The following is an 18048-nucleotide window of genomic DNA, read 5'->3' on the forward strand; positions in this document are numbered from 1 at the left end:
ATGGAAATACAAAAAACCTTGAATAGCCAAAGCAATTTTAAGAAAGAAGAATGGAACTGGAGGAATAAGCTGCCTGACTTCAGACTATACTACAAAACAACAGTCATCAAGAGAGTATAGTACTGGCACAAAGACAGAAAAATAGATCATTGGAACAAAATAGAAAGCCCAGAGATATCCAGGCACCTATGAACACTTTATCTTTGACAAAGGAGGCAAGAATATCAGATCAGATCAGATCAGATCGGTTGCTCGGTCGTGTCCGGCTCTCTGTGACCCCATGAATCGCAGCATGCCAGGCCTCCCTGTCCATCACCAACTCCCGGAGTTCACTGAGACTCACGTCCATCGAGTCAGTGATGCCATCCAGCCATCTCATCCTCTGTCATCCCCTTCTCCTCTTGCCCCCAATCCCTCCCAGCATCAGAGTCTTTTCCAATGAGTCAACTCTTTGCATGAGGTGGCCAAAGTACTGGAGTTTCAACTTCAGCATCATTCCTTCCAAAGAAATCCCAGGGCTGATCTCCTTCAGAATGGATTGGTTGGATCTCCTTGCAGTCCAAGGGACTCTCAAGAGTCTTCTCCAACACCACAGTTCAAAAGCATCAATTCTTCGGCGCTCAGCCTTCTTCACAGTCCAACTCTCACATCCATACATGACCACAGGAAAAACTGTAGCCTTGACTAGATGAACCTTTGTTGGCAAAGTAATGTCTCTGCTTTTGAATATGCTCTCTAGGTTGGTCATAACTTTCCTTCCAAGGAGTAAGCATCTTTTAATTTCATGGCTGCAATCACCATCTCCAGTGATTTTTGAGCCCAGAAAAATAAAGTCTGACACTGTTTCCACTCTTTCTCCATCTATTTCCCGTGAAGTGATGGGACTGGATGCCATGATCTTCGTTTTCTGAATGTTGAGCTTTAAGCCAACTTTTTCACTCTCCACTTTCACTTTCATCAAGAGGCTTTTGAGTTCCTCTTCACTTTCTTCCATAAGGGTGGTGTCATCTGAATATCTGAGGTTATTGATATTTCTCCCGGAAATCTTGATTCCAGCTTGTGTTTCTTCCAGTCCAGTGTTTCTCATGATGTACTCTGCATAGAAGTTAAATAAGCAGGGTGACAATATACAGCCTTGACGTACTCCTTTTCCTATTTGGAACCAGTCTGTTGTTCCATGTCCAGTTCTAACTGTTGCTTCCTGACCTGCATACAAATTTCTCAAGAGGCAGATCAGGTGGTCTGGTATTCCCATCTCTTTCAGAATTTCCCACAGTTTATTGTGATCCACACAGTCAAAGGCTTTGGCATAGTCAATAAAGCAGAAATAGATGTTTTTCTGGAACTCTCTTGCTTTTTCCATGATCCAGTGGATGTTGGCAATTTGATCTCTGGATAAAAGACAATCTCTTTAACAAGTGGTGCTGGGAAAACTGGTCAACCACTTCTAAAAAAATGAAACTAGAACACTTTCTAACACCATTCAGAAAAATAAACTCAAAATGGATTAAGATCTAAATGTAAGACCAACAACTATAAAACTCCTAGAGGAAAACATAGGCAAAACACTCTCTGACATAAATCACAGCAGGATCCTCTATGAGCTACCTCCCAGAGTAATGGAAATAAAAGCAAAAATAAACAAATGGGACCTAATTAAACTTAAAAGCTTTTGCACAACAAAGGGAACTATAAGCAAAGTAAAAGGCAACCTTCAGAATGGGAGAAAGTAATAGCAAATAAACAAATGACAAAGAATTAATCTCAAAAATATACAAGCAGGTCATACAGCTCAATGCCAGAAAAATAAAAGACCCAATCAAAAAATGGGCCAAAGATCTAAACAGACATTTCTCCAAAGAAGACATACAGATGGCTAACACACACATGGAAAGATGCTCAACATCACTCATTATCAGAGAAATGCATATCAAAACCACAATGAGGTACCATCTCACGCTGCTCAGAATGGCTGCTATCAAAAAGCCTTCAAACAATAAATGCTGGAGAGGGTGCAAAGAAAAGGGAACCCACTTACCCAGTTGGTGGGAATGCAAACTAGTACAGAATTATGGAGAACAGTGTCAAGATTCCTCAAAACTGGAAATAGAACTGCCATACAACCCAGCAATCCCACTGCTGGGCATACACACTGAGGAAACTAGAATTGAAAAAGACACATGTACCCCAATGTTCATTGCAGCACTGTTTACCACAGCCAGGACATGGAAGCAACCTAGGTGTCCATTAAAGCAGACGAATGGATAAGAAAGCTGTGGTACATATACACAATGGAATATTACACAGCTATTAAAAAGAATGCATTTGAATCAGTTCTAATGAGATGGATGAAACTGGAGCTTATTATACAGAGTGAAGTAAACCAGAAAGAAAAACACCAATACAGTATATTAACGCATATATATGAATTTATAGAGATGGTAATGATGACCCTATATTTGAGACAGCAAAAGAGACACAGATGTAAAGAACAGATTTTTGGACTCTGTGGGAGAGGGCGAGGGTGGGATGATTTGAGAGAATAGCATTGAAACATGTATATTCTCATATGTGAAACAGATCGCCAATCCAGGTTCAATGCATGAGATAGGGTGCTCAGGGCTGGTGCACTGGGATGACCCTGAGGGATGGGGTTGGGGAGGGAGGTGGGAGGGGGTTTCAGGATGGGGAACACATGTACACACATGGCTGATTCATGTTAATGTATGGCAAAATCCACTACAATATTGCAAAGTAATTAGCCTCCAATTAAAATAAATAAAATTTTAAAAAAGAATAAGTACACAATTTACTTATGGGATTAGAAATGTAAGTTTTAAAGGGAGAGTGTATCACATTCATGGGCATAGCCATTCCAATATTTTAGTTGAACAACTTTAGGATCACCAAGAAATCTATCGCTGTATTAATAAAAGCATAGTTGAAATTAGTTGTCCACATATATAGAGAACAATGGTGTAAATGGCCTAATCATAGTCATTATTCCTTGAGGAATTCTTCATATATCTCGAACTAAGCACATTATAAAGGAGGCAGTCATAAAGACCATCCCCAATAAAAAGAAATGCAAAAAGGCAAAATGGTTGTTTGAGGCGGCCTTAAAAATAGCTGAGAAAAGAGGAGAAGCTAAAGGCAAAGGAGAAAAGGAAAGATATACCCATCTGAATGCAGAGTTTCAAAGAATAGCAAGGAGAGATAAGAAAGCCTTCCTCAGTGATCAGTGCAAAGAAGTAGAGGAAAACAACAGAATGGGAAAGACTAGAGATCTCTTCAACAAAATTAGAGATATCATGGGAACATTTCATGCAAAGATGGGCTCAATAAAGGACAGAAATGGTATGGACCTAACAGAAGCAGAAGATATTAAAAAGAGGTGGCAATAATATACAGAACTATACAAAAAAGATCTTAATGACCCAGACAACCATGATGGTGTGATCATCCACCTAGAGCCAGACATCATGGAGTGTGAAGTCAAGTGGGGCTTAGGAAGCATCACTATGAATAAAGCTAGTGGATGTTATGGAATTCCAGTTGAGCTATTTCAAATATAAAAGATAATGCTGTGAAAGTGCTGAACTCAAAATGACAGCAAATTTGGAAATCTTGGCAGTGGCCACAGGACTGGAGAAGTCCAGTTTTCATTGCAATCCCAAAGAAAGGCAATGCCAAAAAATGTTCAAATTACCACACAATTACACCCATCTCACTTGTGAGCAAAGTAATGCTCAAAAGTCTCCAAGTAAGGCATCAACAGTATGTGAACTGAGAACTTCCAGATGTACAAAATGGATTTAGAAAAAGCAGATGACCCAGATATCAAATTGCCAACATCCAATGGATCAAAGGAAAAGCAAGAGAGTTCCAGAAATATATCTACTTCTGCTTTATTGACTATGCCAAAGCCTTTGACTGTGAGGATCACAACAAACTGCAAAATTCTTAAATGGATAGGAATACCAGACGTCATGACCTGCCTTCTGAGAAATCTGTATGCAGGTCAAGAATCAACAGTTAGAACTGGACATGAAACAACAGACTGATTCCAAACCAGGAAAGGAGTATGTCAAGGCTGGTATTGTCATCCTGCTTATTTAACTTGTATGCAGAGTACATCATACAAAATGCTGGATTGGATGAAGCACAAGCTGGAATCAAGATTGCTGGGAGAAATATCAATAGCCTCAGATATGCAGGTGATACCACCCTAATGGCAGAAAGTGAAGAGGAGCTGAAGAGTCTCTTGATGAAAGTGAAAGAGGAGAGTGAAAAAACTGGCTTAAAACTCAACATTCAAAAAAGTAATATCATGGCCATCCGGTCCCATCACTTCATGGCAAATACATGGGGAAACAATGGAAACAGTGAGAGACTTAATTTTCTTGGTCTCCAAAATCATTGAGGATGGTAACTGCAGGCATGAAATTAAAAGAGACTTGCTCCTTGAAAGAAAAGCTATGACCAACCTAGACAGCATATTAAAAAGCAGAGACATTACTTTCCTGACAAAGGTCCATCTAGTCGAAACTATGGTTTCTCCAGTAGTCATGTATGGATATGAGAGTTGGACCATAAAGAAAGCTGAGCACCAAAAAATTGATGCTTTTGAACTGTGGTGTTGGAGAAGACTCTTGAGAGTCCTTGGACTGCAAGAAGATCAAACCAGTCCATCCTAAAGGAAATCAGTCCTGAATATTCATTGGAAGGACTGATGCTGAAGCTGAAACTCTAATACTTTGGTCACCTGATGTGAAGAACTGACTCCTCAGAAAAGACCCTGATGCAGGAAAAAATTGATGGCAGGAGGAAAAGGGGAAGACAGCGACTGAGATGGTTGGATGGTATCACTGACTTAATGGACATGATTTTGAGCAAGCTCTGGGAGTTAGTGATGGACAGGGAGGTCTGGTGTGCTGCAGACCATGGGGTTGCAAAGAGTCAGAGGTGACTGAGAGCCTGAACTGAACTCAAGGAGTTAGGAAGTTTTCAACACAACCATGTGTTTCAAGCACTCATATCTTATAAATGTCCTTTCTGGTGACAATTTGCCATCATTGCTAGTTGATTTTCAGTCTATTTCAGGTAAAAATTTGGGTTTCAGAAAGATTTAAGGTATGCACATGTGAGATACATTAATGTATGAGATGTTGGTGGGAAATCATGTACAAGCTGTTATGTTGACAAGTATGTAGTTTATGTCACTTTTATCCTTTTTTCTGTAGATGGGAAAGTTAAAATCAAGACTGGACAAATGCCAAGAATAACAGTCAGAGAAGGGGATTTTAAAGATGTCACTTGCTAGAATATAAATCTAGGGATTCAAGTACCAAGAGATGAAATAAGTCATACTATTAAGTGATAACATGGTTAGCATGGTCATGGTCATGTAACTAAAATCCTTTTTGTCTCTGATCAACATTTGTGCACACATTGTACTAAAAAAATCATATTCCCACTAAATTCAAGGAGCAATAGATACAGCAGATATTAGTAGTAATACTTTTAAAAGTTCAATTATAAATTCTTTTATATTATGAAAAATAACCACATTATACACATTGATAAAAATAGAAATGGCATTAGTGGTTTTATTTCTCTGGTTCCATCTCTGTAAACACTTGGTCATACTTTGAGTTTGTTTTAACCTCATACCTTCTGTTCCTATCATGTAGATTAGTTTTCTTTTGATGTTATAACAAATTTCACACATGAGTAGCTTAAAAATGAGACAAATTTTTGTCTCACATATCTGGAAGTAAAAATCTAAAAGTGATCATAAGGTTTCATTCCTTCTTGTGCCTTTCTATTAGTACCCATTCTTTTGTTCACATCTTTATTGACTCATTCAACAAATACATAATGTTCATCAAATAAGAATCAGATATGGTGAATCCACAGGTATACTTACTATCCTCATGGGAAATGATTTTAATGGACACTCACAACAATAACAACAAAAATTAACAAGCTTTCCTAGGATGTAAAAGAAGCTAAGAGGGCTGCTTCCACACTGACAACAATATAGCATCAGAGAACCTACAGAATCCCATTATCTTGAATCTATCAGAGAGTTATGGCTGCAGGGCAACCACCTAAGCTAATATTAAAGAAAAGCAGAGATATCTAAGGAGACATAGGATGCTAGTATTTGCCTACCTGGAACAAATACAGGATACTCTGGAGGCCAAAATTTTTAATAAATTGTTCAATGTTGAGTATGGCTAAACGTGAAAATGCAAAAGTATTGAATTTTTACAATCTCACAGTTTCTTCCACAAAGACCTCACTATGAACTCATGACAAAACATGGGGGCAAGAGACCCAAGAAATCCTTTTTTGGTGCATTTCTAGGAAAAAGATAACATCTTTTAGTCTCTATCTCCTCTATGAAAGAAAAGCCTTGAATTAGCAAGACTGGATAGCAAATCATATCACCTTTAGGGCAAGAGTGAAAACCCATTCCAGCTGGGGGAAAAGAATGTAAAATAATTCTCTCTAAGCATCCTGGTGGCTCAGCAGTAAAGAAACCATCTATAAAGCAGGAGACATGGGTTCCACCTCTGGTTGGGGAAGATCCCCTGGAGGAAGAAATGTCAACCCATTCCAGTACTCTTGCCTGGAGAATCCCATGGACACAGGAGCCTGGCAAGCTACAGTCCATGGGGTCCAAACAGTGGCACATAACTTAGTAACTAAACAACAACCACCACCCTTGGAGGAGGGGCAGGAATACATCTTGGGGCCAGATAATCAGAAGTGTCCTACTGCAGGTGGAGATGGGCAAAAGCATAGAAAAGGCTCCACAACCAAAAATCAGGAACATACTACCTACCTAAGATAGAAGCTGACCCCAAACAACTGGGAACCCCTTTCCTACCCTCCACAAGCAAGATAATAATCTGAGTTATAAGTCATAGCTGTTCACTGCTGGAGGAAGGTCAAGAGCACAGAGAAAGACCCTCTCTGAAGTGAAGTTGAAGAGGAAGGTTTAAAGCTATAGATGAAACCGACATTGAGAAAAATCTGCCACACCCATCTCATCCCAAACACAAGAAACAAACAGTAGATGAACGTGAAACCTTTGGAGCATCATGAATAATGTGAGGTGGGAGGTAGAATCCTAAATTTGTCCCTCCACATCCTGAAGTCAGAGGGATTTTCAGGTTAACTTTGAATAAGCAATCTGCCAGGATTTTCAAAGAAAGGCTGGCATGTCCAGCTTCTAGAAATGACCCCCAGTTAACAGACAGCAAGAAAGTAAGGACCTTAATCCTACAATCGTGAGAGATTGCATTCTGCCAACAACCAGAATGATCATGGAAGGTGACCAGAATCTGAAACAAAATTGCAGCCCTAGCTAAAAATTTGATTTCAGCCTTGATGACTCTGAGAAGACACTGTATTTGGACTTCTGACCAAAGGAATTGTTAGATTATAAATGTGTCTTTTCTGTTTTCTTTTTATCTCCATTTTAATCACCTTCAGTTGAATAAGCTCTAATCAGTTACTTAAGGGAATAAAAATCCTTGGCTTCAATAAATGGTTATTTATGTTTTTAGGTAACATTCATATAACAGGAAATTAACCATTTTAAGGTTGTAATTTTAAGTTTGTGGTAACCTGTTACACAGTGGCTGAGTGGTAAAGAACCCACCTGTCAATGTAGAAGACGTGAGGAAGATCCCTGGGTCAGGAAGATTCTCTGGAGAAGGAAATGGCAACCCACTCCAGTATTATTGCTTGGAAAATCCCATGGACAGAGGAGCCAGGTGGGCTACAGTCCATGGGGTTGCAAAATAGTCAGATCCGACTTAGCAACTAAACAATGACAATAACCTGTTATGCAGCAACAGAAAACTAACACAGATTTGGGGGCCCAATATTCTCTGTTGGAGGGAAGATAGGTCAACTCAAAGAAATGATCAGATCAGATCAGATTAGTTGCTCAGTTGGGTCCGACTCTGCGACCACATGAATCACAGCACACCAGGCCTCCCTGTCCATCACCAACTCCCAGAGTTCACTCAGACTCAAGTCCATCGAGTCAGTGATGCCATCCAGCCATCTCATCCTCTGTCATCCCCTTCTCCTCCTGCCCCCAATCCCTCCCAGCATCAGAGTCTTTTCCAATGAGTCAACTCTTCGCATGAGGTGGCCAAAGTACTGGAGTTTCAGCTTTAGCATCATTCCTTCCAAAGAAATCCCAGGGCTGATCTTCTTCAGAATGGACTGGTTGGATCTCCTTGCAGTCCAAGGGACTCTCAAGAGTCTTCTCCAACACCACAGTTCAAAAGCATCAAATCTTCGGCGCTCAGCCTTCTTCACAGTCCAACTCTCACATCCATACATGACCATAGGAATGAAGGTGGCATGAATTAGTGTAAACATAAAACTTAAGAAAATTAATTGCTATAGAACAAAACTATCTAAAACAAATGGGAAAGCAATTTATGTACACTGATAACATTCATGAAAGTAAAACATAAGATGGGAATATTAAAAAGGATGGGAGAGAGGTACTGGGAATGTGTTATGTTAGGTTGTTACCATGTGAACTTCCTATTGCTGTGTAACAGGTTGTCAGCTCTTGTTTCAGTCCACTTTTAATTATATGTATGCGCATGTGTGTGTATTTATATACATTAAGGCAAAATCTTTTTTCTTGAAAGTTATGAATAACAATGATGGAAAAAATAAAATCACAAAAACTCACCAATCCAAAAGGCAGAAACACGGGATGAACAACAGATGAAATAGAACATAGCTAGCAAAATGGACATATCAATATCAAAGTATTATAAATGCTTTGAACATACCAAATAGAAGACAGAGACCCAAACAGATACTATCTATAACTAAGCTACTTTAAATTGAATGGAAATTTAAAACATAATCTACAAATATAATCAAAATAAAGCAGAAATGGCTATATTAATAGAAAAAGCCAACTTTGTAACAAAGAATATGACCAGAATAGACAGGAACATTATGTAATAAGAAGGAGTCAATGCATCAAGAAGACATAATAGTTCTAAAATTTTAAGCACACAGGAACAGAGATTTAAAATACATAAAATAATAATAATAATAAAAGAACTGAAAGGAAAAATAGACAAAAACATAATTATATTTGGAGTTAATTTTCTAAACATCTCAATAAACTTGGTTTTATGTAGTTTGCTCTTATAAAGGTCACCAAAGCTTATCAGATCAGATCAGATCAGTCGCTCAGTCGTGTCCAACTCTTTGCGACCCCATGAATCGCAGCACGCCAGGCCTCTCTGTCCATTACCAACTCCTGGAGTTCACTCAGACTCAAGTCCATCGAGTCAGTGATGCCATCCAGCCATCTCATCCTCTGTCGCCCAAAGCTTATAAATTACTTAAAATCTAAGTAGAGCTTAAGGCTCCCCATGGCACCTATTTCTCAGCCTCTTTCTACTCACAGACATAACACTGTGACCAAATACAATCTCTTCTAGTGCTAACCAGGCTTCCAAAGGAAGGATGAATCAGAAATTCATCAGGAAACCCATCTCAGATATTCCAGGACAGTCTTTAGTGAAATCTGAATTTCTCAGTGGGGATTGACATTCTTATAGTTAGAAGTTCAACCAAGGTCTATATATTCTGGTGGAGGCAAGTTCTACCATGATGCTAGATAATCCTTCCCACTCCCCCAGCCCCATATCAATGGCTCTCAAATTTTTTAGTACTAAAACAATTTACACTCTGAAAATCTATTGAGTGTCTTAAATGCCCCCAAATTTGTGTCTTTGTGGGTTATAGCTGCTGCTGCTGCTGCTAAGTTGCTTCAGTCGTGTCCAACTCTGTGCGACCCCATAGACGGCAGCCCACCAGGCTCCCCTGTCCCTGGGATTCTCCAGGCAAGAACACTGGAGTGGGTTGCTATTTCCTTCTCCAGTGCATGCAAATGAAAAGTGAAAGTGAAGTCGCTCAGTCGTGTCTGACTCTTAGCGACCCCATGGACTGCAGCCTATCAGGCTCCTCCGTCCATGGGATTTTTCCATTCAAGAGGACTGGAGTGGGGTGCTATTGCCTTCTCTGGGGTTATAGCTACTAACACTTAAAGTATGAGAAAATAGAGAAAAGTGTTAAAATATTTTTTTACTAACTTTAAGAGGATAAATCCATTATTCATTAATATAACTAACATATTTTATGAAAATAATTATTTTTCCTGAAAAAAATATCAGTGAGGTGAATGGAACTGTTTTATGTTTCTGTCAAATCCTGTTAATGGCCTGCTTAAAGGAAGAAATCTGGGTGCCCAAATAGTACTTGACCTGCTATATATGTTGTTTTGGTTGAAATGTATGAAGGAAATTCAGCTTTACACAGATATGTGGTTGGAAAAAGGAGTATTTTAATAGCGTCTACAGATGGTTGTTAATATTCTTCTTTGATAAACAATAGTTTCTTAAAGATTAACTGTGGTGTGGAATCTGAAACCAGCAAATTTCGTAGTTTGTTAAGTTAAAATCCATTCATCACTCTTTCATTTTGAATGGATCATTTACTCATATACAATTTTGTAATATCATGAATTGGTCATTTGGAAAATTGATTCCTTATGCTGGGTAGATATTCTTAACTCTGATAGATTGTACAATAATAACATAAAAACACATTTGCTATTTTTTCCAATCTCATCAGAAAACCTTTAAGTATTGGGAAATTATCAAGCCTGTGGTAGCAGACAAGCTTTCCAAAATTCTGATTTTCAACTGAAAGTTCAGATTTTATCACTGATAACAATATTGTCAGTCATTCTCTTTGAAGTGACAGGCTCACTGAATTTATTTTCAAGAAAATATCTGTCAAATACCAAGGTCTGAACAACCACTGGGCTTCCCTGGTAGCTCAGATGGTAAAGCGTCTGCCTACAATGCAGGAGACCCCGTTTCCATCCCTGGGTTGGGAAGATCCCCTGGAGAAGGAAATGGCAGCTCATTCCAGTATTCTTGCCTGGAGATTCCATGGACTGAGGAGCCTGGTAGGCTACAGTCCATGGGGTTGCAAAGAGTAGGACGCAACTGAGCAACTTCACTCATTCTGGCACAATCATTAGCTTGGGAATCTTCTTTTAAATAAGAATGGTGCTTCGTGAAAAGAGTGGCTAGTTCACCTCTTTACTCAGATAGTTATATAAGTGTTTTTCCTCCAGTCACCAACATATTATTCTGCAGAGTGCTTTCTGTGCATTTCTCACTGTCACACAGAGCCTTAAAAAGATGCATGCATAAGGGTTGAGATTTAATAACGTTAGTAGAGTTTACTGCTTCATCAGGTTATTCTTAATTGAAACTGTATTTTTGTTTTGTCTGCAAGTGCATGAAAAACACCATGATTACTAGCCTTCATACTGCTGCCTTGATTCATGCTAGTAACACCAGTTTTATTACAAATATTTCACTATCATAAATGGCATGAAATTAAAAGACAGCAACAAAGTTGTTGTAAACGGCAACAAAGTGCAAAAGTAGATAACAGTGCTATTATACAAGATAATTTAGATATCACAGCTCCCCCATCCCTGGGATTCTCCAGGCAAGAACACTGGAGTGTGGAGCCATTGCCTTCTCCTTAGATATCACAGATCACCTTAAAAAAAGTTTGGACACCCCTAGGAGTCCACTGGGGCACGCTTCAGTTGAACTCAGTTCAGTTCAGTGGCTCAGTAGTGTCTGGCTCTTTGCGACCCCATGAACTGCTGCATGCAAGGCCTCCCTGTCCATCACCAACTCCCAGAGTTCACTCAGACTCACGTCCATCGAGTCAGTGATGCCATCCAGCCATCTCGTCCTCTGTTGTCCCCTTCTCCTCCTGCCCTCAATCCCTCCCAGCATCAGAGTCTTTTCCAATGAGTCAACTCTTTGCATGAGGTGGCCAAAGTATTGGAGTTTCAGCTTTAGCATCAGTCCTTCCAATGAGCACCCAGGACTGATCTCCTTTAGGATGGACTGGTTGGACCTCCTTACAGTCCAAGGGACTCTCAAGAGTCTTCTCCAACACCACAGTTCAAAAGCATCAATTCTTTGGTGCTCAGCTTTCTTCACAGTCCAACTCTCACATCCATACATGACCACAGGAAAAACCATAGCCTTGACTAGACGAACCTTTGTTGGCAAAGTAATATCTCTGCTTTTTAATATGCTATCTAGGTTGGTCATAACTTTCCTTCCAAGGAGTAAGCATCTTTTAATTTCATGGCTGTAATCACCATCTGCATTGATTTTGGAGCCCCTCCCCCCGCCCCCCCCACCCCCCGCCAAAAAAAAAATGTCTGACACTGTTTCCACTGTTTCCGCATCTATTTCACACTTAGAGCTGCTTTACTTCAAATATATACTGGTGAAAATAAAGTTTAGAGATATACTTATTATAACTGCTAGGGTAAAAGGACAGTGGTGGTTAATTTTGTGAGGTAAGGCTCTATTTAATATATTTGGAAGGATGATGCTAAAGTTCCAATACTTTGGCCACCTGATGAGAAGAGCTGACACACTGGAAAAGGCCCTGATGCTGGGAAAGATTGAAGGCAGGAGGAGAAGGGAGAGACAGAGGATAAGATGGCTGGATGGCACCACCGACTCAATGGACATGAGTTTGAGCAAGCTCTAGGAGATGGTGAAGGACAGGGAAGCCTGGCATGCTGCAGTACATGGGGTTGCAAAGAGTCAGACATGACTGAGCAACCGAACGGCATTATATTTCCTTAGTCACCTTCTTACCTAAAACTTTTTATAATTAGTCATGACAATATTTGACTCCAAAAATGAAGTACAGACTCTTTAACTAAAAGGGATAGGACATTTTTTAACTCTAAAGGTGAAATTGAGGATAGTTTATCCCCTCTACCCCATCTCTTAATCCCATCCATAAACTGGAATGAAGATTTAGCTGCTACACACAGCATTCTTCACACAAAGAGAAGACTTGAATTATAATGTCCTTGAATTATAACTACCCAGGGAATTCAGTGAAGTCAGTCAGTTACAAATAAATATAAAAGAGCTATCAATCAAATATACTAAGTATAAACAGAAAATATAACATAAAAGTAATCCTTTGACAATCAATACAAATACAAAATACTTAGCATAAACTTAATAAGAATACGCAAAACATCTCTGAGGAAAACTACATGAATTTATAGGCGCACGTAAGAGGAAATTTGACAATAGGAAGAGGTATAACATTCCATTAGGTAGAAAGAATTGTAAGCAATGTAAATCTTGCTCTAATTGTCTTGTATTTAACTCAAGCAGAATAAAAAAACAGAATGAAATTTCCCTTTTGAATCTAACAATATGATGTTAAGTTTCTTCAATAGAATATGTGAAAATAGCCAGAACAGTGGCCCATTTTGACAAAGCAGAAAATGTTCTGATATGAAGATATGTATGTCAAAGCTATACTCACTGAAACTTAGGCAACTGGGGCAAAGTTAGCTATGATCCAGTCCCACAGAACTCAGAATCAAGAAACAGACTCACAGTATATAGTAAATATTGTCAGGATGACGATCATGAAAATAATAGTGATCACATGCTGAGCATTTATTATATGCTGTATACTATTCTAAGTGTTTAATATATATTAACTAATTTAGTTCATCCTGAAAATATGTGAGGTAGGTATTATCACTGCCCCAGTTTAGATATAAATTTTCTGAGTTTAGCAAATCAAGGATGACTGAATAACCAATCTGGGAAAACTGACTTACTGTTCAGTTCAGTTGCTCAGTCGTGTCCGACTCTGTAATCCCATAGACGGCAGCACATCAGGCTTCCTTGTCCATCATCAACTCCCGGAGTTTACTCAAACTCATGTCCATCAAGTCGGTAATGCCATCTAATCATGTCATTCTCTGTCGTCCCCTTCCCCTCTGCCTTCGATCTTTCCCAGCATCAGGGTCTTTTCTAATGAATCAGTTCTTCAGACTTGCTGTTAGGGAGAAAATAGAGTCAGAGTTTGTGTGTTTTTTTTTTAATGTTATTGTTGTTGTTCAGTTTAAAGTAAGTTAAATTACAGAATTTAATTACATTTTTATTTCTACTTTAATACCCAGCATGGTGGAGTTTTAGGGATATACACAACCTCATTTCCTGCTGGAGGGATGACAGAAAATAGACTTAAACATATCTATATTCTATAAGTCAGTGATTATATTTCTAGAGAAATTTCACTAAGAATTATAAAAATGAGCAAGGTTGTACATATAAAAGAATATTCTTAAGTGTTTTAAAAAATATGACAAATTTGATATAATGTAAGTGTCCTGCACAGAGGCTTGTTGGGATAGAAGTTACAGTATGTTGATATAGTAAGGTAATAGGCAGGCATTATAAAGACGCTGTAGGTGTTGCTTTTATAGGCACAGAAAGATGACCTAAGATATGTTAAATGAAAATTGCTTATAAACTGTATGAATAGTTATATTCCCTGTTTATTACTGCAAAAAATGTGCACACACACGTCTTCTCCAACAGTGATGCTTAAACTTTGCTACAAATTAAAATCAACTAGGGAGATTATAAAATTCAATGACCAAGACTCAATTCAGATCAATTCAATCAGATTTTCTGGAGGTGAGATTTTAATGCCTTTAAGATGATTCTAGGCTTCACAAGTGTCATCAGTAAAGAACCCCGCTGCCAATGCAGGAGACACAAGAGTCACAGGTTTGATCCCTGGGTCAGGAAGATCTCTTGGAGTAGGAAATGGCAACCTATTCCAATATTTTTGACTGGAAAATTCCATGGACAGATGAGCTTGATGGGATCACAAAGAATCAGATACAACTGAATGACTAACACACAAGATGATGCCAATATACAGCCAAGTTAGAGATCTACAGATACAGAACCATCTGCTAAGGTCTCACCTATGAATGTCTTTGTGGGATAGACTTGTGATGTATTCTGTCTATTCGCTTATATACGTGTTTTCAATTTTAATATATGAATAATGTGAATGTTGATAATGGTACAGGGTATTATATGTAATAAGAAGTCTGACTCAATTTTTTTTTTTTATATTTGACTATTGACAGCTTTGAGCCTCAGCCTTCCCTCTTCCCCTGGTATGCTACACCTGATCAAGCTGATAAGGAGACTTGTGTTGCCTTCCTATGGCACAGGTGAGAGATTCAAACCAAGCAAGATTCTTCTCCAGCCCTATCTAATAAAGATGATAAAAACTTCAGCCAGTCACCTTTGTTTTCTGAAGCCACTTCAGATCTGAGAAATGGCTTAAGAGACTACCTATACTTTCCAGAGTCTTTATTACATAAGTATAAACTTTTTCACACCCTTTTCCTGTGTGCAGCACTGTCTCAACGTGAACCAAACTTTGGGTGAGGTCCATTCGGCTTTTTAGGGGACTACATAACAGTACAGTAAAATAGTCAACTTTGTCTTCATGTACCATCAAATATTTTCTTTACTGAATAGTGCTGTGTGCTAAGTTGCTTCAGTCATGTCCAACTCTTTGGAATTCCATGGACTGTAGCCCAGCAGGCTCCTCTGTCCATGGGATTTTCCAGGAAAAATTCTGGAGTGGATGGCCACACCCTCCTCCAAGGTTTCTTCCTGACCCAGGGATGGAACTGGAGTCTCTTTAAGTCTCCTCCAGGGGCAGGTGAGTTCTTTACCACGAGCACCACATAGGAAGTCTTATGGCTTTTATTGTTCTTTGCAGCTGAAGATGAATAAGCTCTATACAGTCAGCAAAAACAAGACTGGGAGCTGACTGTGGCTCAGATCATGAACTCCTTATTGCCAAATTCAGACTTAAGTTGAAGAAAGTAGGGAAAACCACTAGACCATTCAGGTATGACCTAAGTCAATTCCCTTATGATTATACAGTGGAAGTGACAAATAGATTCAAGGGATTAGATCTGATAGACAGAGTCCCTGAAGGAGTATGGATGGAGAATCATGACATTGTACAGAAGGCATGATCAAGACCATCCGTGAGAAAAAGAAATGCAAAAAAGCAAAATGGCTGTCTGAGGAGGCCTTACAAATACCCTAGAAAAGAAGAGAAGTAAAAGACAGGGAGAAAAGGAAATATACTCATCTGAATGCAGAGTTCCAAATAGCAAGAAGAGATAAGAAAGTGAAAGGTTGTTGTTGAATCACGCGAATACACTGGGATTCTTGGCCCCCGGAGGAGAAGAATTCAATCCGGGGCCAGAGACGAGGCTTGATCGCTCAGAGCTTTTGTGTAATAAAGTTTTATTAAAGTATAAAGGAGATAGAGAAAGCTTCTGACATAGGCATCAGAAGGGGGCAGAAAGAGTACTACCCCCTTGCTAGTCTTCAGCTGGATGTTATATAGTCACTAGCAGTCTGTTAATGAAAGAAAGGAATGTCTTATAATTCAGAATGGCACCAAATGGTTTATCCTGGGCCATAAAATAATTAACTTGAATCTTAAAGAAGGGCAGACCACCATACAAATAGTTTCATTTACATAGATTAGGGGAACAATATCTGAGCATAACATACTGGTTTGTCAAGTAGGTTTTGGGCCAAGAGGCGGAACCGACTTGGAGACCGAGTTTGGAGTAAAGGCGTAGTACATTAGCATAGCTTAAGACAAACATTTCCATAAGAAAAAGGCATTGGTTATCTCTAGGCTCAAGAATAGCTAACTTCAGGAGAAACCAGGTGTCATTATGGCAACACAGTATTTTAAGAGAAACCTCTCTTTAAATTTGTATAGAGAAGGAAAAAAATATTGCTAGTTTGTTTCCTCCTGCCACTTAAGAGAGATAAAAATGTCTGACACTTGCAGGCTATTTCTTCCATTTGGAGACCCCTGGCCTTCCTGCCTGTTACCCTCTCAAAAGCCTTCCTCAGTGATCAGAGCAAAGAAATAGAGGAAAACAATAGAATGGGAAAGACTAGAGATCTCTTGAAGAAAATTAAACATACCAAAGAAACATTTCATGCAGAGATGGGCACAATAAAGGACAGAAATGGTATGGCCCTAACAGAAGCAGAAGATATTAAGAAAAGATGGCAAGAATACACAGAAGAACTATACAAAAAAGATCTTAATGACCCAGACAACAACAATGGTGTGATCACTTACCTACAGCCAGACATTCTGGAATGTGAAGTGGGACTTAGGAGACATCACTATGAACAAAGCTAGTGGAGGTGATGGAATACCAGCTGAGTGATTTCAATTCCTAAAAGATGATGCTGGGAAAGTGCTGCACTCAATATGCCAGCAAATTTGGAAAACTCAGCAGTGGCCACAGGACTGGAAAATGTCATCTTTCATTCCCATGCCAAAGAAGGGCAATGTCAAAGAATGTTCAAACTACAGCACAATTGCACTCATTTCACATACTAGCAAGGTCATGCTCAAAATCCTGCAAGCTAGGCTTTAGCAGTACATGAACTGTGAACTTCCAGAGGTACAAGCTGCATTTAGAAAAGGCAGAGGACCCAGATATCAAACTGCCAACATCCCTTGGATCATAGAAAAAGCAAGAGAATTCCAGAAAAATATACATCTGCTTCATTGACTATGCAAAAGCTTTTGACTGTGTGGATCATGGCAAAGGGGAAAATTCTTAAATAGATGGAAACACCAGACCACCTTACCTGCCTCCTCATAAACCTGTATGCAGGTCAAGAAGCAAAAATTAGAACCACACACAGAACAAAATTGGGAAAGGAGTACATCAAGGCTGTATATTGTCACTGTGTTTATTTAACTTATATGCAGAGTACATCATGTGAAATGCTGTGCTGGATTAAGAGGAAGCTGGAATCAAGGTTGCCAGGAGAAATATCAATAACCTCAGATATGCAGATGACACCACCCTAATGGCAGAAAGCGAAGAGGAACTGAAGAGCCACTTGATGAAAGTGAAAGAGCAGAGTTAAAAAGTTGGCTTAAAACTCAACATTCAAAAAATTAAGATCATGGCATCTGGTGCCATCATTCCATGGCAAATAGATGGGGAAACAATGGAAACAG

The 18048-nt window shown here is 39.1% G+C and overlaps 1 long non-coding RNA gene across 2 annotated transcripts in view; it reads right to left on the reverse strand.

Annotated features, from left to right (window-relative positions):
• The window catches only part of LOC129630394 (uncharacterized), a 200244-nt gene extending 186255 nt beyond the window's left edge, over positions 1 to 13989 (reverse strand). For both annotated transcript variants that reach the window (XR_008703675.1, XR_008703674.1), the window contains exon 1: positions 13772 to 13989. This is a non-coding gene — a long non-coding RNA (uncharacterized LOC129630394). The remainder of the gene's footprint in view (positions 1 to 13771) is intronic.
• Between the last annotated feature and the right edge of the window lie 4059 nt (positions 13990 to 18048).

Source organism: Bubalus kerabau, chromosome 16 (genome assembly GCF_029407905.1).
Source record: "Bubalus kerabau isolate K-KA32 ecotype Philippines breed swamp buffalo chromosome 16, PCC_UOA_SB_1v2, whole genome shotgun sequence".
NCBI lineage: Eukaryota > Metazoa > Chordata > Mammalia > Artiodactyla > Bovidae > Bubalus > Bubalus kerabau.